The sequence below is a fragment of the Carassius auratus genome, chromosome 45, assembly GCF_003368295.1.
Source record: "Carassius auratus strain Wakin chromosome 45, ASM336829v1, whole genome shotgun sequence".
Taxonomy (NCBI): domain Eukaryota; kingdom Metazoa; phylum Chordata; class Actinopteri; order Cypriniformes; family Cyprinidae; genus Carassius; species Carassius auratus.
The window spans coordinates 15679662-15707575 of record NC_039287.1 but is presented as its reverse complement, the minus strand read 5'-3'; positions in this window follow the sequence as shown (position 1 = coordinate 15707575).

Sequence of the window (27914 nt, the reverse complement as noted above, 5' to 3'; positions counted from 1 at the left end):
ACTGTAATAGATTGCAGAGTTGGACCAAAGTTTGGCTTTCAGCCTTCCTCCTCTGGTAGATAATGTAAATAATGTCACAAAGTGAGAAGGCATTAGCCGTGTTTCCACTATCTAGCTAAGACCGGGCGTGCTAGTGCGTGCCAGGGCCAGTCGCGTTTCCACTGTCACTTCCGGGGCTTGATCGTGCCTCGCCGGGGCTTCCTCTTGGCCAACTGCCAGGGTTTTTTGGCCCATTTCAGAAAGCACACCAGCATTAAACACTTTTTTTTTTTTAGTCGAGCTCAAAACTCTCTTTCAGTCAGCAGCGAGTGTTTGAAATAACTTATATAGGCTATATTCTTTTATGATAGGCAACGTGAGATAAATTATATATTATCATTCATTCTAAATATGACGGCTACTGTGGCTAATAAACAGAAACAGACTCGACTGAATAAGCAGGCTATTTTCATGAGCATTAAAAATAAATAAATAAAATAGAAATAAGTGTATTTATGTGTGAATAATTTTGAGTCCTGATAAATTAAATCAATATGATCAATGTATCACTTAATCTATAGTTAAAACATCGATCATTTTGAATTTGAATATATAACAAAGCATGCAAACAAACGGCTTTGTGTGCCTTTGAGAAGGTGATTAGCTACACCTTATTGAGTTTAGTCATTTTCATTTTACTAGTTCATTCTTTTCCCAACTCAGTATTTTAAATTGTATTTATTTTCTGAAATGTTGGTGTTATATCTTTTACTTGGATGTAATAACTTGAGTAAATACAGCTGGATAAAACAAAAACTGGGTCTCTTAATTTAGTGCTGTAAAGCAACAAAATGTGATTATTTTAAAAGGGAGGTGACCAAGGGCGGAGTTGTTTCAAGTTCAAGTCTGCTTTGTCAATTTCCACATGTACAGTACACACAGAGAATCGAAATTGCGTTACTCTCAGACCCCGGTGCATACAGATAACATTAAAGCCTAAAAAATAACTAGATCAAATATAAAATGTAGATACTACTATACATTAAGGGAATGATAAAAAAAAGACATATAAAATTAAAAATAAAGTTAAATAAAGCAGCGCAAGGTAAATGACAGATAAAGTGCAAATCAATGAAGTGAACAACAGTGCAGTTAAAACATCGATCATTTTGAATTTGAATATATAACAAAGCATGCAAACAAACGGCTTTGTGTGCCTTTGAGAAGGTGATTAGCTACACCTTATTGAGTTTAGTCATTTTCATTTTACTAGTTCATTCTTTTCCCAACTCAGTATTTTAAATTGTATTTATTTTCTGAAATGTTGGTGTTATATCTTTTACTTGGATGTAATAACTTGAGTAAATACAGCTTGATAAAACAAAAACTGGGTCTCTTAATTTAGTGCTGTAAAGCAACAAAATGTGATTATTTTAAAAGGGAGGTGATCAAGGGCGGAGTTGTTTCAAGTTCAAGTCTGCTTTGTCAATTTCCACATGTACAGTACACACAGAGAATCGAAATTGCGTTACTCTCAGACCCCGGTGCATACAGATAACATTAAAGCCTAAAAAATAACTAGATCAAATATAAAATGTAGATACTACTATACATTAAGGGAATGATATAAAAAAGACATATACAATTAAAAATAAAGTTAAATAAAGCAGCGCAAGGTAAATGACAGATAAAGTGCAAATCAATGAAGTGAACAACAGTGCAGTTAAAAGATTTTTTAGTGCGAAAAAATCACTTAAGAATATCTTCTTAAGTCTGATTAAAGCGACAAGTGACAAAGAGCAGTTATTTAACTGACTGATGAGGTAGTGTGATGACGTCAGTTCCATGCCGAATGAGCGGTGAGTGAGCAGACCAATGCAGCACAAGTGACTAGTGCATGCCATCATATAATTAGTGGGGGGGGGGGGGGGGGGTCATAGTTCAATGGTGCCTGGGGAAGAAGAGGGGAGGGGGGGCAGGTTCGGGAGGGAGTTCAGCTTCCTGACAGCCTGGTGGATGAAGCTGTCCTTCAGTCTGCTGGTCCTGGCCTGGAGACTCCGCAGTCTCCTCCCTGATGGCAGTAGACTGAAGAAGCTGTGTGATGGGTGAGTGGGATCACTTGTGATGCAGAGGGCTTTGCAGGTGAGACGTGTTCCATAAATGTCCTGGAGGGAGGGGAGAAAGACACCAATGATCTTCTCAGCTGCTCTCACTATGCGTTGCAGAGTCTTTCGGTAGGACGTGTTGCAGGCGCCATACCACACAGTGATGCAGCTCGACAGAATGCTCTCGATAGTGCCTCTGTAGAAGGTGTACATGATGGGGGGTGGGGCTCTGGCTCTTCTCAGTTTGCGGAGGAAGTAGAGACGCTGTTGTGATTTCTTGGCCAGTGCTGCAGTGTTTTCAGTCCAGGAGAGGTCCTCTGTGATGTGCACACCCAGGAACTTGGTGCTGCTCACTCTCTCCACAGTCGCACCATTGATGGTCAGAGGAACGTGGTGAGTGTGTGCTCTCCTGAAGTCTACAACAACCTTCGATTGGAACCCAGAAAAACACAGGAGACGAGAGATCCAAATGCGGTGTGGTATTAAATGGGTAATCCAAATCAGAATCCAACAAGCAGGGGTCAAAACAATAAATCCATCCAAACAATAAACAAACAGGGAAGGAACAGGAAACTCGGAAGACGAGGAAACTGGGTGACGGAATGAAAGGACTCCATGAAGACAAACAGACCGGTTAATATAGGCATGGTAATGACTATCAAGTGAAGACACCTGAGTGCAATTAACAGGAGTGCAATTACTGTGATGAAGGGACAAGACTTTGTGGGAATTGTAGTGCCTACGGTGAGGTGCCTATGGGGAAGTTGAGATGACTGGTGGAGACTCAGGGAAACAGAGACTAGACAGCGTGACAGTAGTTTTGGTTTGAACATTTGGTGGGGGTAGAAGTGTGAACTGCTTTAGTAGAGTCCTTGGTCATGCTCACTCATAAGGTTTATCTATTTGCTTGTTTGCATAATTTTTTTTTTTTTTTTTGTGATATTGTTATTTGTGCTATGATCTATACAATGTTGGTAGATAACATCACTGCAATAAAATTACATCATAATTAATAATTATGTACACACACACACACACACACACACACTATATTTTATATTACTTGGGCACTTGTTTTACAAAATGTTCTAATTCCATCATGCCATGGGAAGATAACTTAAATTTATAAATTTCTTATATTTAAATTTGTTTATTTCTTACTCTTTAACTGTTCATTGGGCTCTGAATGACTTAATCTTTGGCATCATTTGGAATATCTGAAGGCCATGTACCATGGTTCTTATCTGTAGCATTCATTATAAATAAATAATTCAGGCAGGTATGCTTGACATAACTCATACCTAAAATAACTTTCCTCATAAGAATGATTTAGAGTCAATAATAGGCTTCGGAATTAACTGTTAGCTGAATGGAACATTAACTGATATGTTCTTGTCAGCAGCTATAATCACTGTGATTTAACCAAATAAACACTGCTTCCAAAGTGTAATCCTTCTTCAAGCAGCCAGCTGACTTAGCCCACAACATGCCACACTTTCATTTCTGCTATTTATAGAAGTCATCATCATCGGCTTTTAGAGAGCTTTCATCTTTTTTTCGCCTTTTCCCTTTTTTTTTTAACCGCACCAGTGGCTCTCTTTTCCTAAAGTGCTTTTCTACAGCTAGCTGTATGTCCCCTGCTGTGTCCTTGAGGAGGTCAAGCACTGCATTGTTCTTGACTCTTTTTCTCACAGGTCAAACAAACTTAAAAATACCTATACTTAGCAAACATTTGAGAACTCTGTATGTGGTTTCATATTAAAGTTAATTTGTGGATGTTTCTATATAGTGGGACAAGGCACAGGGTGGCACTGATTCACTTATGGTGCTTTTCCAGTGAGTGGTATGACTCGACTCAATACAGTACTACACAGTTCAACTCAGCACGTTTTGCAATTCCACTGCAGTATCAAGTATCGCTTTATGTAACCCCTCTCTCCCGGGTCCCCACTGCCACACCTCACACTTGCTCCAAGTGGGCCTTGAACCCGGGTCTCCGGCATGGGAGGTGGATGCACTAAAAAGGAAGCTAACCCACTCGCTGTCCGCCATTACACTTCTGTGGTCTGCAATGTATTGAAAATACTGAAAAACGACAGGAAAGTGCCAGATTGGGTCTGCATTGAGAACGCATCTCCACATAGACAGGTCGTCACAACAGCTTTAGCTCAAATCAGTAACACTCTAACGTTCAGGAGAGAGCAGGAAAAGAAAAAGGATAAATGAAAAACAAAGCCAAAGTAAAACAAGAAGAAAAAGCAGTAACTCCGCACACAAATGTGACAATATTGATTTTATAACAATTTAACAAAAACAAAATTTGTCAATGCATACCTGCATAGATGAACCCTTCACCTCTTTACAGGCCCTTTTTAAATGTATTTTTACAAACACTGGTCAACAATTATTGAAATCGCACTGAATGCATAACAAGAAAATCTAGTGAAATCAAACTATTTTAACCTTGTTAGATTTTGAATGGGAGGGATTACTCACATGTCGTTATTGTTGCGCCGCCTCTAGTGCCACGACTCCTTAAAAAAACGTTTTCATTCCGCATCGCTCCATCAAGCTCTCGCTGGATCCGCTCCCCTGCTGTCAGTGAGAGGAACGTCTGTACTTCCACAAAAGACAACAAAACTTTTTGGTTAATAAAAAAGGAGCACTCGTTCAAAACAGTTTTGCTCGATCCTTTGCTGGTTGTGCTGATTTAAATCTAGTGGCGCGCAAATAAAAACCAAAACATAAAATAATGTCCCAGGCCTTGTCCTCTCTCGTCCTTCACGGTCGTCGCTCCAGTTTTATATCCTTCCATCTCCTACGTGGGACTCGATACGGGCGGTGGGGCGCAGGTGCAGCTCATCTTCAATCACTACACCTGGCCTAACTCCTCGTTCCCACGCCTCTCGGCCCCGCCCCACTCGCCACAAATACATTTACTGAAAAAAAATAAAAAATAAAATTTAAATATATTTACCTGCATGGAATCATAAAGGTGACTGGATTTGAAATCTCTTTTGATTTTTAAACTGGTTTCTTCATAGGTGTCACATTTATGTTCTGTTCATGGAATTTGTTTGTCTTCAATTATCCCATGTGTTCACTTGACTTTATTCTGTCAGCCTTCAATTAGTTCATTTAGTTCACCTGTGTCTAGTTTTTTATCTTAATTTGTATCTGTACTTAAAGGGATAGTTCACCCAAATAGCAAAATTATGTCATTAATAACTTGCCATCATGTTGTTCCAAACCCGTAAGTCCTCTGAACTGGTTCAAAAAGATCCGGTTACATCGAATGATTAATTCGCAAACCGTATATCACAAACTGCTTTGTTTTGAACTCTCTCACAACAGACATGGAAGACAAGACAATGCTGAATAAAGTCGTTGTTTTTGATATTTTTGGACCAAAATGTATTTTCGTTGCTTCAAAATATTTTAATGGACCCTCTGATGTCACATGGACTACTTTGATGATGTTTTTCTTACCTTTCTGGACATGGACAGTAGACCGTTCACACAGCTTCAATGGAGGGACTGAGAGCTCTTGGACTGAATCTAAAATATCTTAAACTGTGTTCCAAAGATAAACAAAAATCTTTGCTATTTGGGTGAACTATCCCTTTAAGTCCCTTCTTGTGCACTCTGCAGTTGTCTAGAATTACAGTAGATTTTTGTTTTATGTTGTTGTGAGTTTGTGTTCCCCTTCCTCTTGGATTACTATTAAATTGATTATTATTGAATCTTCATCTTCGTTGTGCACTCTTTCTACTCTACCCAGCAATAAAAAAAATCTAGATGTGTTTGTATACTCATTTGTATGTCTTTTGTTTTTCATATGGATCCCCCAAAATTCCTCCTCCTCCTGCTGGAGAGCTCGCTCTTGAGGACCACACTAGACTCCAACTGTACCAGCTACCCGGACAATGTGCTCTGTGCATTTTACAATGCGAGTATCAACACCGTGTGCAGAGAGCAGTTGTCTGGAGATGGTTCTTGAGGATATTGTGCAGCTTTCAGGCAGTGGGTGCTGATGAGCAATAACTCTCCTTTCACCATTGGTCTCGCCAGACCCAGAGCCCAGCCAATTGTCATCCCTCTGTGCGCAGCAAGAGCCAAAACCCACCACGACCAACAGGCCATATCAGGAAAGAGTGACAGAGTCACCTCATTTATATTGTGCTTTTAACAATACAGATTGTATATATATATAAAAAAATGCATGTGAAAAACAATTACTTTAAAAAATGAAGTACACTATCATGCTGTGCTAATGGATCCTCTCTGTCTCGGAAATTTCTTTTGATTCTAAAAGTATTGCTTTTCTATTATTTATTTATTATTATTATTATTATTATTTTTTTTTTTTACAAAGATATACTACTGAAACCACTTAAATCAGAATTTTATACTTCATTTAGATATTTTAGACTATTGGACAAACTACCAGGGTTGCAAAACTTTGCCATTGCGTTTCTTTAACATAGCCACAAATATATGAAAATGGGACACCACAACCACTTCAACACAATGTTTTCCCAATATCTGATCTGATGTCCCAATTTGGAACCAAGCTGTTCATTTTCATCTGCTTATTAGAGCCCAACAGATGTGTTTGAAGTCATTTATTACAGAGTCAATACTGCAACGAAGTTTATAATTTAATTGCTGTCACGCCACTAAACCTGTAACAGCACTTTGCATTGGACAGACACAGCAGGGTTCCTGCAAGAAATTATGGTTTCTTTCTCCTGAACTGCCAAGAAATCCAATCAACTGTTATCTCTTTAATGCTGCATATTTAGAGAAAAAAAAGGTGGGGAAAAGTGTCATACGACAGCATGAGTTAAAATGGTTATTTTAAATATATTTCTTTTTTTTTTTTTTGCAATGAAACATTTAACTGTTAACGCGATGTGATGTTCTTTTAAAAAATTGTTGATCACACTGTCAATCATGAATCCAATCCCAAGCCACATTAGCAGCCAATCAAAGATCACTGTTGATTCAAAGCACTCTGGAAGCTGGTTTTGACAGCTGACCACATTAAGATGTATGGTGGAATGTTCCATTAGGGACCTGTCCTACATATAACCCATTCATACATGCCACATTTGTGCTAGATTTGCTTGAAATGTCTTTATTATAAATTAGCGGCAATCTTAGTTAACTAACTTAATTATAAATGCTGTATAATATCAAACATAAAATCTGACGTATAAAACACATTTGTGGTGTTTCATTTTTGAATGCCTGTGTTTTTTGAACAAATGTTTTAAGCAGTATGTGGTTGGTTTTTAAATGCAAAGCTACCTGGGTTCACTTTCATGTGATTCCAAATATGTCTTTGGAAGTTACAATTTATAAAACCAAACAACTTCTGAAAAAACTTAGACTATCCAATGAAAGTCCAAGGGGTAATGCATCACGAGTAACAGTTACGTAATCAGATTACTTTTTTCAAGAAACTTGTAAAGTAACACAATACTTCTTAATTTACAAGAAAATACTTCTGTTTCAATTTTAAGTACTTTGTTTTCCTATTTATTGACTAACAGCTCTACTTTTCCCCATGTTGAGAGAAATCGTGAGTAAGTGCAGAGGCATTGTGTGCACTGTGTTAACATGATGGTACTACTGTTCATGATGGTACTACTGTAGACATGAAGTTACTGTACTAGACTAAATGTGAACAAGCATTTACTCATCTCACTTGCACAAAGGCACATTGCAACGATAGATCACAGGAACGAGAGATCCAAATGCAGTGTGTTTAATGGGGTAATCCAAAATCAAAATCCAAAACAGGCTAGAGGTCAATAATGGGGAAAGCAGTCCAAAAACAAGAAACAAGAAAACACAAGGGAACGCAAGAAAACCGGGTGACGGAAAGCAAGGACTCCCGAAACAGAATGAGACAGGATGGTATATATGGACAGGTGATGACGATGAAAGTGAAGACAGCTGAGTGCAATTAACAGGTGTGCAATTAACCGTGATGAAGGGACAAGGCTTTGTGGGAAATGTAGTGCCTGCAGTGGGGTGCCTATGGGGATGTGAGACCACTTGTGGTCACCCAGGGAAACACAGACCAGACACTGTGACAATACCCCCTCCTCTAAGGAGCAGATAGCAGATGGTCCATCGAACACAAAAACAAACCAAGGAACACAGAGACCAGGAGGGAGGTGGACTGGTGGAGGATAAGGGGGAGGGACGGAGGGATGGAGGGCCAGGTCCATAGCGGGAAACAGAGACAGGAAGTGAAAAAACAAAACAAAAACCACATGGAGACCAGGAGGGAGGTGGACCGGCAGAGGACAAGGGGGAGGGATGGAGGGCCAAGTCCAAAGAGGAAAAATGAGAGAAAAAAAAAACAACAAAACAAAAAGGCCAGGAGGGAACAGAAAGTTCAGGGGCCCAGGGCAGAGCCGACAGGGCAGGAATCCAGAGTGGAGCAGGTGGAACTGGAGATGTGCGGTCGAGAGAGAAGCCCACCAGGGCGGTGCAGAAGACCACCACAGCCGTGCGGTTGAGACAGAAGCCCACCAGGGCAGCGCAGAGGACCACCACAGCCGTGTGGTCGAAAAAGAAGCCCACCAGGGCGGCACCGAAGACCACCGCAGTGGGATCGATGGCACAGGAGAGCAAGTCTGGTTAGGTAAGCCTGAATTAGAGAACATGAACAGGTTAACGGTGGCCTCTGTGGCCCTGAGGAGATGGTAGATGGTCTCCATGGCCATGACAGGGCAGGCGGTGAGTTCCTGGATGGCCATCATGGCCACGACAGGATGAGTCGAGCGCTCAGGAAGTTCGGCTGAGATGTGACGAGGCTCTGGAAGTTCTGCAGAGATGTGTAGAGGCTCTGGTAGTTCAGCAGAGCCGTGGAGAGGCTCTGGTAGTTCAGCAGACAGGTGGAGAAGCTCTGGTAGTTCAGCAGAGATGTGGAGAGGCTCTGGTAGTTCAGCAGAGACGTGTAGAGGCTCTGGTAGTTCAGCAGAGACGTGGAGAGGCTCTGGTAGTTCAGCAGAGACGTGGAGAGGCTCTGGTAGTTCAGCAGAGATGTGGAGAGGCTCTGGTAGTTCAGCAGAGACGTGTAGAGGCTCTGGTAGTTCAGCAGAGATGTGGAGAGCCTCTGGTAGTTCAGCAGAGATGTGGAGAGGCTCTGGTAGTTCAGCAGAGAAATGGAGAGGCTCTGGTAGTTCAGCAGAGACGTGGAGAGCCTCTGGTAGTTCAGCAGAGACGTGGAGAGGCTCTGGTAGTTCAGCAGAGAAATGGAGAGGCTCTGGTAGTTCAGCAGAGAAATGGAGAGGCTCTGGTAGTTCAGCAGAGACATGGAGAGGCTCTGGTAGTTCAGCAGTCAATAATGGGGAAAGCAGTCCAAAAACAAGAAACACAAGAAACAAGAAAACACAAGGGAACTCAAGAAAACCGGGTGACGGCAAACAAGGACTCCCCGAAACAAAATGAGACAGGCTGGTATATATGGACAGGTGTTGACGATGAAAGTGAAGACTGAGCTGAGTGCAATTAACAGGTGTCCAATTAACCATGATGAAGGGACAAGGCTTTGTGGGAAATGTAGTGCCTGCAGTGGGGTGCCTATGGGGAAGTGAGACCACTAGTGGACACCCAGGGAAACACAGACCAGACACTGTGACACACATTCAGTATTCCTCAAAATTAGTACAAAGTGTGAAATGGAATCAGAGGCTAATTCATTTCACTTTCGGTGCTTTTAAATTTGCCAAAAATAGTTTTAAAAACAAACAAGCAAAGCCAGCCCAGATGAGAAAAAGTAATGCAAAAGTAATGCAACATTACTTTCCATAAAAATTTATTATTGCACTTATTTACTTTTCTTAGGGAGTAATGCAATATTGCAATGCATTACTTTAAAAAGTAACTTTCCAGAATGACAAGTCCAGCATGAAACACCTGTCAAGATGTCATGGAATAATAATGAAACTTATGGAAACAGTTAAAGAAACAATACATGAACAAATCTAAAGATCCGAGTCATGTGCTAGTGCATATTATCCATTTAGATAATTGAAAAGGCTATGACTAAGGTACAGTAGATGTCAATACAGTGTTGTTTTGTCTGTAAAGAGGGGTCAGTATATGTTTTATGAGCTGATTGCTGATTAGAATGCAGTGCTGTATTCATGGAGTTCTCTCTGTCTGTCCTACCATCCGTGATGAGATGCACATGTAGGGACTAATGCCTCCATGTTTGTGTCGAGTATCAAGTACTGTATGTTCTTTCTGCCTCTCTGCTTCTCACCTGCCTCTGGATCAACAGCTCCCTGCTTGATCTTGTGCTACTCTAATACTATGGCACACATCCACACACTCGAGGACACACTCCATCCAAACCACCTCTTTCTGCTGCATCAAATCCATTTTCATGATGTTTTAGAATAGTGGCTCTCAACTGGTGGGTTGTGTACCAAAAATGAGTCACAGGTCTATTCTGATTGGATGGTGAACAGCAGGGGAGAAATGAAAAGTGCAATACAAACATGGACAATGTTACATGACATGTCCTCAAAAATCATGAACTAGAGGATGCAATGTAAAGAAGAAAACGATCTAGAATACATTAACTTTGGACTCACTTGAAACAAGGATAAATGTAGTTTATGGTATGTCTGATTATTTTTTAGTGATTTTAAAGAATTTTCTTGAGTGGTATATGACACATAGCACCTCACATATACTGTACAGTTGAGCTTAACACTGTTATTCCACACGAATCACTGCAAAGAACTAACCAAACAATTTCCTGATTTCCTACACATTTGGCAATGCCTGACCATCATATCAAGCCCTGCAGGCAGGATTGTCCTCTACTATCCTAAAGGCGCTTATGTGGAACAAAATACTGTAAATGCAATTCTTCAGTCTCTTTAGGATTTTGTGAATTAATGCCCATTCAATCCATGGGTTGCAGTTTTTTCCTAGTTCCACATTTTTCTGCAAACAACATAAACCCTAGGAATGAATCAGTTAACTAAAATCCATGAACCCCAAGCCAGTTAAAATTATCAACACACTTTTCAGGTTAAACTATTATGCTGTAAATTCCATTTGAATTCTCACACTTCAAGTATTCTAAAGTGCATGGCATGACATTACATGCAACACATAAAAATACACAGAATATTTACCATTTCCAGTCATAATACCAGCTGTTATCACATAGTCTTAATTGGCAATTTATTTCACATAAGACATCATCATTAATACACATCAGTAATGGCCTTACAGACGTTTGTGAAAGGATTCAGTCACTCTGATTCATTGGGGAACAAACTGACAAAAGCAATCTGTTCCCACAGTGTCCTTCAAGGATGTGAAAACAAATGGCATCAACATTTTTCATAAAAGGCGCATCAAAAATTACCTCCCTACTACTTCTGCTGCCTGTTTTGCCTAATTAAGTACTATTTTGTTATTTCTATATGCAATTGTTTTGTTTTCTTATGTCATATGTATAGTTTGGGCTCTAAATTCTGATTGCTTAAGCATTCAATTGAAATAAAAAGGTGCGTTGTTTTAAAGCCTATTCAGTGTCTGTAAATTTGATGGCAAAGAAAACCCTTAAAACCAAACAGAACTAATCTCGGTGTAATTTACAAAAAACTCAAAGACAATTATGCTGATCTACGTAAGCAGATTTCAGTGCAGTGTCTAACATCATTGTGAGATCAGTACTAGAACATTGATGCTAATGCTAGCACCTTTAAGGACATGGAAACAATGAGTTGATTAATTTACTATGTAACTTACTAAAATGCATGTCATACATTAATATTGTACATTAATAGTCCAAAATGTAAGATTATTATTATTATTATTATTATTTTTTTTTCAAGAATATGGACTTTACTTGAGGCATGGAAAGCTGTTGCATATAGACTGACAGGATAGCTTGAAGAAGGTATAATTTAATTTGGGATATAATTTGTTTTTTCAAACCTTTTTGTTATATTTGTTATATAACATTTGTTATAGTTTGTTATATTGCAGACTGCATCTGTGTCTTGTATTTATATATTTGTATTATTTTATTTATTGTATTTTGTTATTATGTAATTTGATTGGAATTTATTGTCTAGCTTATGATCTTGTTGATGATTGGTACATCAGTACAACATGTCTTTTGATTTCTCTAATGCTAAGCCTTGGGGTCTGGCCAATGCACAGCTGTCGAAATAAACTGACACAAACGAAAATATTTCAAAATATTGCATCCACAGAGCTGTCGCTTTAGTATCTTTCTCACGTATCCTAGGTTGAGTGTTCTCTCATAAAGTGTCTGCTGCTCTGTGTAGTGTGACCCGGGGCATGAAATGATTAGATATGAAGTCTAAAATTTCTCTCCTCTCAGACCAGTGTAATACCTATTTGACAAACTCTTCCAGCAGAAATGTTCTTTTAATTTCTCTTTGATGTTTAATTAATCAAAAAGCTTCATCAGCTACTGTAGTTTAGTGCTGCAAAAGAAAACAAGCTATTTTCTATGCTTCTGGAGTATCATACAGTCCATATCGTAATATTGGAATACATAAGTCTGTGCAGAGCTTGCTTGGCAATTTGAGTGAAAATAAATAACACAAAATTGTATGGCTTCTTTTATTGAACAAGCTGTCATACTTATCGGTCGAGGTTAGGCATCTGGTAGGTGCTCACAAGGAATGGTATTTGGAGAAGTTGGATATCCTTATTCCTCCGTTTTCATGGACTTCATTAAGTCGGCGAGTCTCTTAAAAGTCTAGAAGCTTACCAGTTCTTTGTAGCTGGCTGGGTTACAGGTACGCGATGCTACGCTCACAACGGGGGGAGGTAATCATAATGGCATAGGTATAATGTCAATCTAGGGGTTATTTCATTGAAATATTTATTCTTTACTTAAGTAAAGATTTATATAATGTAAGGGAAACAGGTCAATTTAGCTCAAAGGGAATCATTTAAGATTTTAAAGGGAATTTGAACAGAATCACTGTTTCACGGCTGTTCACGGAGACGTGCCTGCGGTTCAGTGAACGAGCCGTTTAACATCAAATCTGCGCTGGATACTAATATCCAAACTAGCACAGTAACAAGATTGGCAGTTTAAGACATTAACTTGTAAGCACAAAACACAAGATACTTCTCTTTTCAATATGAATAAGGCTTTATTAGATAAATCTAAGACATATAAACTAATCTAACACATAAACGCACGCACACACACACATTCACACAAGTTGCAGGGAGGTCGAAAGTTAGGGAAAGATGAGTTTAAGAGAATGGAAATATGGAATCCCAAGTTAACAGCAATACGTTAAATTGCATAGACATGAACAACCATCAATCACGTAATTAACCCTTGCATTGAGTTCCTCAATGTGACTAAAATTATATTAGATAAACCAGCACAACAAATATCTGGGGATACGTTGCCTTAGTTTCCTGTGAAAGGGACTCCCGTTGAAAGGGGTATCCCGGTGTCGCTGATTGGCTGGAAGTTCAGTAGTGAAGTGACGTCTTGGGAAGCCCGTGGTTGTTGGGCGTTGGCTCAAAGTGCAGAGTCGTGTGCGCTGGTCGAAGTTGAACGGGCATCCGAGGTCAGGCGTCGGAGACTCGACGTTACAAAACTTAACTCAGAACACGAAACTCTCAAACGGAAAAGAAAAGAAATAAAGTTTGACGAGACTAGGTTGTGTTCCTTTTCATTGTGGCATAGTAGCAGCAGGCAGGCACGCTGGAACCGCGCTCAAAGAAAAAAAAGATGAATAACCGCATGGCTAGATGCTACAAGCTAAAGCTAGGTAGCAAAGCTACAAGCTAAAAGCTAAGCATGACTGATAGCACGAGCAAGGCTGGAACTAAAAGCAGACTAAAAGCCCGCATGACTGATAGCACAAGCAATGCTAGACTAAAAGCCGACATGGCTAATAGCAGCAGCTAGACTAGAACTAAAAGCAAAAATTTAATCGTATCCAAAGTATTTAAACTTTCCTGTTGGCCACCCCTCAAATGTTGCCTTGACCAATCAGATATGTTCTTGGGGTGGGTCTCATAAATCATTTGTTTATCTTACCAAGCATGTGGTTCTTGCCTCACAGGGTCTAATTTTGGACATGATTCCTATAACATGATTATGATATATTTTACAAATAAATGATTGTCAGGACAATATCAAGCAAGAAAATGCGATTATTTCAATACTAGACATGACTATGTATCCTATAGTTATCAAAAGACATACACAATAAGTGATTATACATGATAGTCAAATGTGTGGGTTACACGTAAATGAATATGGAGTTAAGCAATGGAATGATTCATTCATAAGTCTTTTTTGAGTTCATTCTGGTCCATATATAATGTATAAAAAGGGTTTCTTTGCCATTCTCTGGCAAAGGACTTTTCTGTGAAGACAAAGGTTTAAAGCCCTTCCCCCTTAGGAATTTCAGTCTGGTTTCACTGGCTGGGGGGGGAAGTCAATGCAAGTATTTAACTTGATCTCCTGGGTTTACATGTGATGTCCAGCGTTGCATTCCAATCACGAACAATAAATTTGACAATCTCTTCTTAGAATTAAAATTGTCAATAATTGTTCTATTGGTGTTAATGTTGAAAGCTGTTGTGTGAACAAGTTGGTTGGTTGGTTATCTTGCTTGGTTCCTGTGGCACTAGAACTGATTTATGACTTCCTGAGGAATTCAGCTCATGTTTCAATGCACACAGCTCTGATAGACTCTTTGATTTGTCTGATTTGACTCATTTCTGCTACAATAACATGTAGCCTATGTTTTTAGAGGAAATGGTTATTCGTGGCTACCCACTTAAGGTACCGTTGTTCACTGGGTGTGCCAATGCAACTTTCTAATTCAGTTGATCTATAACTTTTTTATACCAAAGAACCACTTCAGAAAATATTTGGCTGTCCAAGTACCACCACAATGACCAATATTCAGTAGTGTAGTAGGCCTAACTATTCAGCTAACTTTACTGCTCTGCACAGTTGAAAAAAACGACTCTTAGGAACTTTTATATCTAATAAGAATATTTATTGTTGTCAGCCACTTTAACATTGTAAATACACAGTTTGAACATTAACACTGCACTGTGCTTACATACAAGTAAAAAAAAAAAAACATTTTATTACACGAACGAACACGAACTCGTTTGGCTTGCTGTCCGTCCTACAGCATAGCTCTTCTGCCGGTCGTCATGGTGTTCAGAATTTGCGCCAGTAGAGCGTGACGCCAGTTGCAAGGGGTCTATATGGTTTGTCTGAGTTTTAAAATGGCTCCCTCCCTCCCAATCTGACTACAAATACAACTGACATTTTTTTATGTTTTAATGCACAGTGTATTTTTGCTACTAGAGGTCGCTTACTCAAAAAATAGCCTACTGATGCCATGAAGAAGCGTGAAATCATGGGAGCTGTCATCTTTACATCCACAGCCAATGTAAATCAATCTGACAGGACTGAAATTATGTTAATGGATTTGATCATTTATTGAAATTTTATTAATGTTTTGTTTGATCACTTAAATTGACATAATATTATTTATACGGTAGAATACGGTACGTGAGTATGGGGGCTTTGCTAAACTGTCTGCTGTCATTACTGATGGAGTACCAGTAATTCAAGGACAAAATTTTGATTTGCTTGGCTTTTTCAGAAGAGTGGTATAAACTGTTCTGTACTACACTGCATAATACATCAGATTAGTAGAATTATTTTTATTTAATAGTTGTGCTATGTGATCAGTAACAAATATTATTTGCTACAGGAGGCCCTGTGTACAAAGACTCTGGACCTTGGAAATGTCATGAATCTTATTCAAGGTGGAAACAGGGTGCTCAATCACAAAAAAAGTTTACTGCCTTTTTGAATGAAGGTAGTACTGCTTATGGGTAATTACTGATGCATACTGACATCGTATGGATGAACCGTGGAAAGTGTCTGGAAAGATTCTTTACACTGCGCAATGAAATCCTTTTGTTTCTGGAGGACATGTGTGCTTACTGCTGCAGACTACACAATCCAGAATTTCTTTGTGACATGGCCTTCCTCACAGATATGACCATGCATCTAGATAATCTGAATAGTTACAAGGGCGGGACCAAAGTGTCCTCTATGCGCATATGAATCCTTTTTAACAGATTTTCACCTGATGCTGTAAATTTGACATACTTCCCTGCCTGCAAAGAGATGCACAAAGTACAGAAAATAAATGAAAGTCTGCAAGAGCAATTCAAGATTCGCTTACAGGACATTCATAACATGCAGCCTCGTATAGGCCTCTTCACAGACCCTCTGAATGCAGCTGTCAATGAGCAGAGATGCAGCTAGAACTCAGAGAGCTTCAGTCCGAAACCAAGGGATAGCGAGAAGGGACGTGAATTTTGGAATCTAGTGCCTGGGTCCCATTTGTTCCTCCTTGGAAATTTTGCACTATTAATGCTCAGCATGCTTTGAAGCACTTACATCTGTGAAAGATTTATACAATTCACATTGACACATGTTCAAGATGGTGCCCCGGTGGTGGTGTGTTGGCTGCTTATCTTGCTCCGTTTGTTTTAAAAATCAGTTTAGGACACAGGGCTGTATATTGAATGTATCAGAGAAAGCAAAGTGCATGTTTTTTTTTTTCTTGAGGGCACAGGATTTGCGATTGCCATGTCTTTGTGCTGTTTGTCTGGAGGTGTTGCTCTCTGTGCCCAGAACTTCTGTGTCAAGGCCTCATTACATCAAGAAGGGTATAAACCACAATTATCTGTGCTAATTGAGGAAGATAGAAGAGTGAGAGGGTATGTCCGTGCTGACTGGGAACACTTTGGTAAGGATGGCATTAAGCAATGCCAGATCCCTTGCAAACAATTCATACATTTTAAATGACTTTTACATAAAAATGACTTAGACATAATGTTGAAACATGCCTAAATGAATAGCTAAAGCAACTCCGGCTGTTTGTGACCTTTTTAGTTCTTCCAGAAACTGATCGGTGTGGTGGCCTGGCCATTATTTTTAACAAACTACATATTGGTATCTATGAACTATCAGAGATTTAAAGCCCAAGTTATGATTTCGGACTATAAGAAATCTGTGCTTTTTGTCAATGTTTATCATGCACCTAAGGTCACCGTGATTTTGCCAAGTAAGACATATTGCTGGATCAATATCTCTTTTGATGATCCCATATCAACATTAGTGTCCAAAAATATAGACTTAACCCAATCCCTAGTACTTCAACGAGTAGTGGGAGTACAAACCCCATCTTCAAGTCACCCCCTAGCCCACTGATTCCGTTACCCATCATCGAGGTGCCTTTTGATCACACTGGGATGAAACTCGTGTGGCCGTTGCCTGTATGCCCGGGGTCATGAACACATCCTGTTCATTGTCAACTATTCCACCCTGCATCTGGAAGCAGTGCCCCTTGGAAAGGCAACCCGCCAAGTCCATTGCCCACAAGCTCTTCCTGCTCTGTAGCTGTGTCGGCATCCTTGCAGAGATACTCACTGACCAGAGGATCCCCTTCATTTCCTGGCTAATGAGTGACCTTTGCACTCTGCTCAAGGTGAAGCAACTGAGGACCTCTGTATACAATCCCCAAACTGACCAAACCATCAAACAAATTCTGTAACAAGTGGTAGTTGAGGACAAATGAGACTGGGATCTCATGCTCCCATATGTACTATTCAGTATATGGGAGGTACCCCAGGCCTCGGCTTCATCACTTTCGAGCTGAGGGAAATAATTGAAGGGGTCATGTCGTTAGTCTGGGAGCACCTCACCAAGGCTCAGCAGGCACAGCAGCGGCATTACAACTGAGTAACCCAGCCTAGAGATTTCTAGTCAGGAGGCCAAATGACGGTCCTTCTCCCCAGTTCAGCTTTCAAATTCCTGGCCACCTGTCAAGGCCCGTTGTTACGTCCCCAGAGTTCTGGGTTCATTTTATAGTCATTTTGTTCTGGTATTTTGTGGTTTGTGTATTTGTTTTTTTCTGCCAGGTAAGATGGCTTCTGTGATTGTTCCGGCAGCTGATTGGTGGTTCAACGGCTGATTGGGACTTGGAACTCCACCCACTCATCAGCGGCTGCAGCTGGCTGGGCTCTTTAAAAAAGCTCAGTCTTGGATCAGTTTGGTCTCTTTGTTCCTGTTTTTAGTTTGGTTTGTACCCTGTGTGTGTGTGTGTGTGTGTGTGTGTGTGTGTGTGTGTGCGTGCGCGTGCGCGCGCGTGCGTGCGTGCATGTGTGCGCGCGCGCGCGCGCGTGTGCTGGCTTTTTGACTTGATTTTTGATTGGAACATTTAAGAATAGTTTTAAACTATTTCTGTGTTAGTAAACCTAACTTGCATTCCTTTTTTTTTGGAATTTGTAGTAGCAGGCCAGAGCACATGTGTGTTTGGTTTTCTGACAATTTTGATTGAAGTATGAGAATAGTTTTAAACTATTTCTGTGTGTTAGTAAACCTAACTTGTGTTCCTTTTTGGAACTTGTAGAAGCAGGACAGAGCACTTGTGTTTGTGGATTTTAATAATTTGTATTAACTTGTTTTTCGTTTTTCTTTTTATCTTTCTTCTTTTCTTTGTTTATAGGGAGTTGGGGAGTATATTTAGAGCCACCCCGAGGTATACATTTATCACCCGTAGGTATATTTCTATGTCTAGAAACACCAGCTAGACCTGGGAGGACCACCAGCTGTAAGTTTGGTTAGGGAGCCTGGATCGTGTGCCAGATAGGGATTGTATTTAAGTGTGATTTAGTATAGGTTAGGGGTGGGGTCCTTTTTGTTTATTTTTTGCTTTGGTCCGTCCAGTCCTACCCTTTTCCCAGAATATTATTATTTACTATAATTGTTTATTTTACAATATTACTGTGGCTAAATAAAAGCTTTGTTTTTATAATGTATTTAGTGTTTGTGTCCTTTTTCTCATACCGCAACTCCATACCTCCTTTTGTTGGCATCGGTGGGCCCGAGCAGTGGGCTGTCAGGCTCCCCTCCCTTTGGGTGCTAGAACGTAACAATTGGGGGCTCATCCGGGATCTTGGCGCCCCACTGCTTGGATTGCCCTGTGCTCGTTGATTGGGGTGGGGTGTTGGTGTGTGTAATGGAAACAGGTCAATTTAGCTCAAAGGGAATCATTTAAGATTTTTAAAGGGAATTTGAACAATCACTGTTTCATGGCTGATCACTGAGATGCTCTGAGATTCACTGAACGAGCCGTTTAACATCAAATCTTCGCTGGATACTAATATCCAAACTATAGTGAAAACCATATCAATTAGCACAGTAACAAGATCGGCAGTTTAAGACATTAACTTGTAAGCACAAAACACAAGATACTTCTCTTTTCATTATGAATAAGGCTTTATTGGATAAATCTAAGACATATAAACTAATCTAACACATAAATGCATGCACTCACACATTCACACAAGTTGCAGGAACATCAAAGTTAGGGAAAGATGAGTTTAAGAGCATGGAAATATGGAATCCCAAGTTTACAGCAATACATTAAATTGCATAGACATGAACAACCATCAATCATATAATTAGCCCTCGCATTGAGTTCCTCAATGAGGTTACAATTATATTAGATACACCAGCACAAATGTCTGAAGGTACATTACCTGAAGGTGTCCCTTTGTTGTCGCTGATTGTCTGGAAGTTCAGTCACTGAAGTGACGTCTTGGGGAGCCCGTGGTTGGACGTTGGCTGAAGATGGAGTGTTGTGTGTGGTTGGTTGAAGTTGGTTGAACAAACTTAACTCAGAACACGAAACTCTCAAACGGAAAAGAAAAGAAGTTTGACGAGACTAGGTTGTGTTCCTTCTCATCGTGGCTAAGTAGCAGCAGGCTTGCAGGCCAAAGCATGCTGGAACCGCGCTCAAAGAACAGTGATGACTAACAGCATGGCTAAAAGCTAAAGCTAGGTAGCAAAGCTATAAGCTAAAAGCTAAAGCAGACATGACTAATAGCAGAAGCACAGCTAGAGACTAAAAGCAAAATTTTATGGTGTCCTAAGTATTTAAATTGGCCTGTTGGCCACACCTCAAATGTTGTCTTGACCAATCAGATATTGTCTTGGCTCGGGGGTATCATAAATCATATGTTTATCTTACTAAGCATGTGCTCCGAATTTTCCCACTTTTGCAGGGTCTAATATTGGACATGATTCCTATAACCAGGTTATGATATATTTGACAAATAAATGATTATCTGAACTAATTCAAGCAAGCAGATTCGATTATATCAATACTAGACATGACTATGTATCCTATAGTTATCAAAAGACATACACAATAAGTGATTATAACATGATAGTCGAATGTGTGGGTTACACATAAATGAATATGGAGTGAAGCGATGGACTGATTCATTTATAAGTCTTTTTGAGTTCATTCTGGTCCATATGTACAAAAGGCAGTTTCCATGTCATTCTCTGACATAGGGATGTTCTGTAGAGACCAGAGGTTTAAAACCCTTCCCCCTTAGGAATTTCAGTCTTTTCACAAGTCAATGGAACTTGTGCAGTACTCTGATGGGTTTTCATGTGATGTCCAGTGTTGCATTTCAATAACGAACAACAAATTTGACAATCTTTTCTGCGAATTAAAATTGTCAATAATTGTTCTAGTGGTGTTAATGTTGAAAGCTGTTTTGTGAAAAAAGTTGGTTGGTGTTCTTGCTTGGGTCTTGTGGCACTAGAACTGATTTATGACTTCCTGAGGAATTTGGCTCCGTGTTTCAAACACAGCCCTGATAGACTCTTTAATTTGTCTGGTTCGACTCATTTCTGTTACATGTGAGTAAGGTCTAGTAGTACTGACTTGCATAGTACTTGTTGTTCTGTCCTGTAGTTTGTTAGTATTTGTAGTTTGTGGTGTTTGTTGAGTACAGAGTAGTGCAGGATTGTTCTGGATGAGGTGTGAGCATGGCGGCTACTTCAGAAGTTGCCGGCTTTATCGCGGAGCCCTCGGTGGGTTCATTGGTTAACCTGCGTAAGGTTGATTTGTTAGCGCTAGCGGACTACTACAATAATACAATTGATAAGCAGGCTCGTAAAGCAAATTTAATAATGGCGATCAAAAGCCATTTATTGAGTCTGTCAAGGGTAGGAGTTATGGCTGTGGAGGATGTGGACACAGAGGATGAGAAGGAGGATGAGGGTGCCATAGAGAATCCCTCGCCCGCAACATCGAAGGGCGAGGTGGGAGTTGGGTAAGCTCCGGTGCCTCGAACTCTGCCAAAGTATGACCCATTGTCTCCTGTGTCCCCTGAGTCTGTAGAGGTCGCTCGGTTGAAGCTGAAAACAGCCCATCTGGAAACAGACCTAAAAGACCGGGAAGACAGAAGGAGGTATGAGATAAAAATTAAACAAATAGAGGCAGACAAGGAAGCTTGAATTCACATTCAGCGAATGGAGCTTGAGGCTGGGGTGTCTTCTCACCCTCACCATTCCGTGAGTCTGAGGTAGATGCATACTTCTCTGCATTTGAGCGGGAAGCTGCCGCCCCAAAGTGGCCTGGCCTCTACTCCTCCAATGTAAGCTAACTGGAAAGGCCCAGAAGGTTGTGGCCTCTCTCTCTATAGAGGACAGTTTACATTATGATGTGGTTAAAGCTACCGTGCTGCATGCTTATGAGCTGGTGCCAGAGGCTTATAGACAACGATTGAGAAATTATGAGCGGTAGTAGAACATTTGTTGAGTTTGCCAGGGACAAAGAGTCCTTGTTCGACTGCTGTTGTGCAGCCAATAAAACATCTACTTATGAGGCTTTGAGAAATCAGATATTGTTGGAAGATTTTAAAATCAACCTACCTAAAAGAATCCTGATGCAACTTAGTGAAAAGAAGGTAGCAACGATGGGTCAGGCAGCGGTCCTGGCAGATGAATATGTCTTAACACATAAAATGGTGTTTACAGCATCCAGTCAGAGCAGGACATCCGCTTCATCAGTGGTCGGTACATCACGTTCTTTAGACCCTCCTACGGTTCCTAGGAAAGCGGCGAGGGAATGTTTGTATTGCCACTGGAAAGGCCATATAGTCTCAGATATTTCTTACTTAAGAACAAGCTCAAGTCACCTCCACCTGTCCGTAAGAGTGTTGGTTTAACTCAGTCTGTTACTCACAAGGAAACCAGACCTGGTGTATGCTATGTTTGTGTCTGAAGGATGTGTTTCATGCACCGGGAAAGCTGAAGACCAGAGGGCAATTAAAATCTTACGTGACACTGGTGCAGCTCAGTCAGTTATCCTTACAGATGTGTTGCCATGATCCGATCAGACATAATGTGGTTCACACATACTTTTGTGAGGTATTGAAGCTAGCCCAATTTCTGTGCCTTTACACTGGGTTCACTTGTATTCTGATTTGGTTTCAGGTCAGTTCCATGTTGGGGTGGTGTCGACGCTAGCAGTGGAAGGGGTAGTACTATTGCTAGGAAACTACATTGCTGGGGATAAGGTGTCTCCAGTATTAGAAGTAACAGACAAACCACAATCTAATGTCTTTGACATTGCCCTGGTTCAGAAGTACCCTCAAGTGTTCCCTGCATGTGTTTTAACAAGGGCACACGCTCACATGCAGGGGATACAGTAAATTTGTCTAATATGGTTTTTGAACGGGTTGAAACAGATGTAGATTCTAAACCAGAGGTGTTAGCCTCTGTGCAGGCTGAGAAAAGGGGATGCGGGGTCGCTCCCCAGTTAGGTGATGTGTTGTCATCCATCACATCAGAGAGGCTGATTGAGTGGCAAAAAGAGGATGTCAGCCTTAGTAAATGCTTTTAATCTGTGGTCTCTCTTTAAAACGCTAAAGTACAGGAGACTGCTTACCTTGTGGAGGCCGGTGTTCTAATGTGTAAATGGACTGCACATAAAACTGGTGAGGACTGGGATACAGTTTGGCAGGTAGTTGTTCCATCGCCACTACGGCAGCAAGTATTGTCACTGGCTCCTAACCCTGCATGGTCCGGACATTTAGGGGTAACTAAAACATACAACAGAGTTCTCCGACATTTCTTCTGGCCAGGATTAAAATCGGACATTGTGCAATATTTTAAAACCTGTCATGTATGCCAAATTACAGGGAAAGTGAACCAGCCTGTTCCTCGTGTGCCGCTCCACCCGATTCCCTTGATTGGAGAACCGTTTGAGTGGGTGATTATTGAATGGGTGGGTCCATTACCAAACCAGTTTCTGTTTACTATTATGTGCAGCACCACTCTGTACCTGGAGGCTATTCCTCTCCGGACAATTACAGCAAAGACTTTTATTAAGAGTCTGATTAAGTTCTTTTCCACCTTTGGTCTCCCTAGAGTGATCCAGATGGATCAAGGAACTAATTTCATGTCCAAACTGTTTTCTTCTGAATTAAAACATTGTCCATATCACACCAGGTCTCCAGTGCTTACCACCCAGAGAGTCAGGGGGCTCTTGAACGCTGGCACCAGATGCTCAAAACCATGCTGAGGAAGTATTGTATGGAAACAGGTGCTGATTGGGATGAGGGGGTGCCCTTTGTTTTGTTTGCTGTTAGGGAAACAGTGCAGGAATCGTTGGGGTTCAGCCCTGCTGACCTTGTGTTCGGACACACACATAGGGGTCCGTTAAAAGTTTTAAAGGTGCGTGTTTTATCTGAGGTGCCTAGTAGCACCCCTAAGAATGTGTTACACTTTGTAAGTCAGATGCGGGAGAGGCTGCATGCTGCCTGCATGCTAGCATAGGAGTCTTTCTCTTCCTCTCAGTCACTTATGAAAAAACAGTATGATAAACAAGCAAAAGACGGTGTGTTTTTGCCCGGTGATCAAGTACTCCTTGTCGCGTGTTCCTTCCACCCTGCCACAAGTGTTTTCTGGGACCTGTGTGTTTCTGTCCTTTTCTAGGGTAGGTCCGTGGTGAGCACCACCCTCTGCTGAATTCAGAAACTGGGTGCTCAACTTGCAGTGTTTACCTCACTTGTTGTATCCAGCCGGTATGATAACCTTGATTCCGGCTTCATGCTTCCTAGATCATGCGGCGGGGTCACAGACTTCTGCGGGAGTGTCTCGTTTCCTACTCAGGGAGCCATGTTTACATACGTAACCTGAAAAGTTTTTGAATGTATGTATTTATTTATTTATTTTTAAGCATTCATTGCTCTTGAGCTCTATCTGTGTGGAAGTGCTGTTCTACATGCATCACGAGTGAAGGATACAGCACATACTATGTGTAATGTGATCATCCCAGCATGTAGCTTCCAGTTACCTTTGAAGGAAAGCTTGTTGGTATTTTGATCAGCATGCTGAAATCTCCACTTTGACCCTTAACCTAGAAACACAGCAGATCAATAGGCTTCTTGATACTGCTTCTTAAAGAACACTGACACATTTCTCACCCTGTTCATTTTATCTGGAGCCCTGTTACGATACATAAAGGTACCTGAATATGTGTGCTTTTCCAGTAATATCAGCAAAAAAAAAAGAAAAAAAGAAAAAAGAAAAGAAAAAAAAGATGTGCACTTTGAATGCTTCAAACAATCTCGCTCCTTCGACAAGTGACCGCATGATTAAAGGATAAATAATCACCAAATGTAAAAGTTCTCTAGGAATAATGAACTAAATGACTTCTTTCTACAAAATTTGAATGAGAAAACAAGCTGCTGTTAGTTTCTCCCATTGTCTCTATTGTCTAACTTTGACACAACAAATTTCAGATGCAATTTCTTAGCAAAAAACTCACAATAAATCACTCAGGATAGTGGTATATCATAGGCAGAAAATTATCAGATTAAGGTATCTCAGCAGAAAGTATTTGACACGATCATAAGATTAGGACATGTGTTGTTGCCTTAGTGCCTCTGAATGCTGCCATTTTTCAGCTTCTGGACACATGCAATAATTCATATACTACTCGTTATAAATAGGAGTCTGTTTTGAAAGTAGAATTATAGTTAGTTCAAGTTTAAATGAGTATCCCAACATCCTCATGGTCTACTATTTTGGATTTCAAAGGAAAGAACCATACATTTTCTAGAGACTAATATTGCCCACAATCCACTTAGCAATTTGGAGAATTCAGTTCAACTACAAGCAAAATTAATTCAACTCACTCTCACTCTCACTCTCTCTCTCTAACTCTCTCCTTCTCTCTCTCTGTCTCTGATGCACACACACACACACACACACACACACACAAACCACTTTTCCATAGACAATACTGGACAGAACAACAGAAGCAAACTCGGGCAACAAAGGTAACATGAATCTAACACAGGCAAAACAAGGATGTTTAAACTTAAAAGTCCAATAACAGAAACCTGACGTATGTAACCTGATGAAAATAAATTATTTCAACTGCAACAACATGAAACATGAAACTAAGGGGTATCTTCCCAAAGACTGGCCATCGAGAAGGGCATGGTAGGCCGCAATGGCTGCCATGTAAACCTTCGGCGTGGAGTGGGTCAACCCTGCAGAGAGCCTGGCCTGTAGAAACTCCAGAACTGTACCAACTGGGCAGTTTGCTGGGTCTAGCTGGTGGACTCTGCACCACTAGGTGAAGAATTTCCACCTCAGGCCGTAAAGTTTCCTCGTTGAGGGAGCTCTGGATTGGAAGAGGGTCTCAACAACCTCGGTTGAGAGACCAGCTGCTAATAATTTTGCCCTCTCAGGGGCCACACCCACAGCTTCCACAACTCTGGGAGAGGGTGAATTATCATGCCCTGCGCCTGTGCTGTATCTCCCATGAAGAGCCGTCGAGGAGCGAGACCAGGTCTGTGAACCATACTTGGCCCGGCCAGAACGAGGCCACTAATAACAGAAGGACCCTGTCCTGGTGTACTCCCACCAGAACTCCCGGGAGCAGAGCAATAAGGGGAAAGGCTTACAGACGAAGCCTCGGTCAGGTCTGTACCATAGTGTCCAGTCCCAGAGGAGCTGGATTAACTAGAGAGAACCAAAGGGGACATTGTGATGTCTCTTGAGTCGCAAAAAGGTCTACTTGAGCCCTGCCAAATACTCTCCAGATCTGCTTCACCAGCCCGGGCCTCCATTCACTGGGCCTCGGCCCCTGCCTTTACAGTATGTCAGCTCCCACATTTAGTTTCCCAGGAATATATACTGCTCTTAACGAGAGGAGTTTGCTCTGGGACCACACAAGGATCTGGTGTGCCAGCTTGTACAAGGGGCGTGAATGCAGACCTCCTTGGTGGTTTATGTAAGAGACGACTGATGTGTTGTTGGTGCACACCAACACATGGTGACCCCTTAGGTCTGGGAGAAAGTGCTTCAGTGCATGATAAACTGCTAGCATTTCTAGACAATTGATATGCCATGTCAGATGGCGACTGCTCGACACAGACCACTGGCAGGGTGGCCACTCATGACTGCACCCCAGCCAGTGAGGGATGCATCCGTCACTAGTATTACACGGTGACAAGGAGCTCCCAGCACCGGGCCCTGATTCAAGAACTAAGGTTTCCTTCACATGTCTAAGGCACGGAGGCAGCACCGCGTGACCTTGATAGTTCGAAGTGGATTGCCCCTCGGGGAAAATCCCTTGGTCTTGAGCCACCACTGTAGGGGTCTCATGTACAGCAGGCCAAGAGATATCACATTGGACGCAGCTGCCATCAGACCCAACAATCTTTGAAATTGTTTGACAGTGAGTGACTGGCCTTCTTTGACTCTCTCGACTGAGATGATGATCGACTCGATATGAGCAGGGGACAATCGTGCCTGCATCGCGGTCAAATCACATACTATGCCTAGATTGGTGGTTCTCTGAACCGGAGAAAGTACACTCTTCTTGGCATTCAGTCTCAAACCCAGCTCCCCCATATGTGCGAGAACGACATCTCGATGCCGAGTTGCAACCTGCTCTGACTGAGCTAAAATCAGCCAATAGTTGAGAATGTGGATGCCCTGCATGCGCAGGGGAACCAGAGCCACGTCTACACATTTTGTGAATGTGCGGGGTGAGAGTGCAAGGCCGAAGGGAAGTACTCGATATTGGTAGGCTTCGCCCCCGAAAGCAAACCTCAGAAACTTCCTGTGTTGTGGAAGGATGGATATGTGGAAGTATGCATCTTTGAGATATATTGTGACAGACCAGTTCTCGGACCTGATCTGACCTACAACATGCTTGATCGTGAGCATTTTGAACTTCAATCTCATAACTGAATGATTTAAGACCCTCAAGTCTATAATCGGACGCAACCCCCCATCCTTCTTTGGAACTGTGAAATACCGACTGTAGAACCCGGACTCCCTATCTTGAGGAGGGACCACCTCGATGGCCTCCTTCTCTAATAGGGTTTTCACTTCCTTTTCCATAACCAGACCCTGCCTGAGGCCGACTATCGTCGGAATGACCCAGTTGAATATCGGCGGTGCAGAGCCGAACTGAATACGGTAGCCTTTTCTACTGTGTGCAGGACCCATTGAGATACATTTGGCAGTAGTTTCCACGCTTAGGCGGAAAATACTGAGAACGATGCTCGCTGGGGATCGCTGCGCCCTGGAACACTGGCAGGGTTGGCAGACCGGCCCCCAGAGGGCGCTGAGGCGAGAAAGGCACTGTGTAATGCGGTGCAAGCCACTCTACCCCAGTAGGGGCCCCCTCTGCAGTCGTGACCGAAACGTGTCAGGACTTCTTAACCGAGGGCCTCAGCGCGGGTGGCAACGCTCTGACTATAGACTGAGAGGGCTGCTCCCGCCCAGCAGCCCCTCCAGTATATATAATTTCTCAGAGTGAGATAAATGTCATTATATTCCTCAGAATTTAATGCAAACAAACAATCAGATGAGTAAACACGGTCTGCCTTGTTGGTATA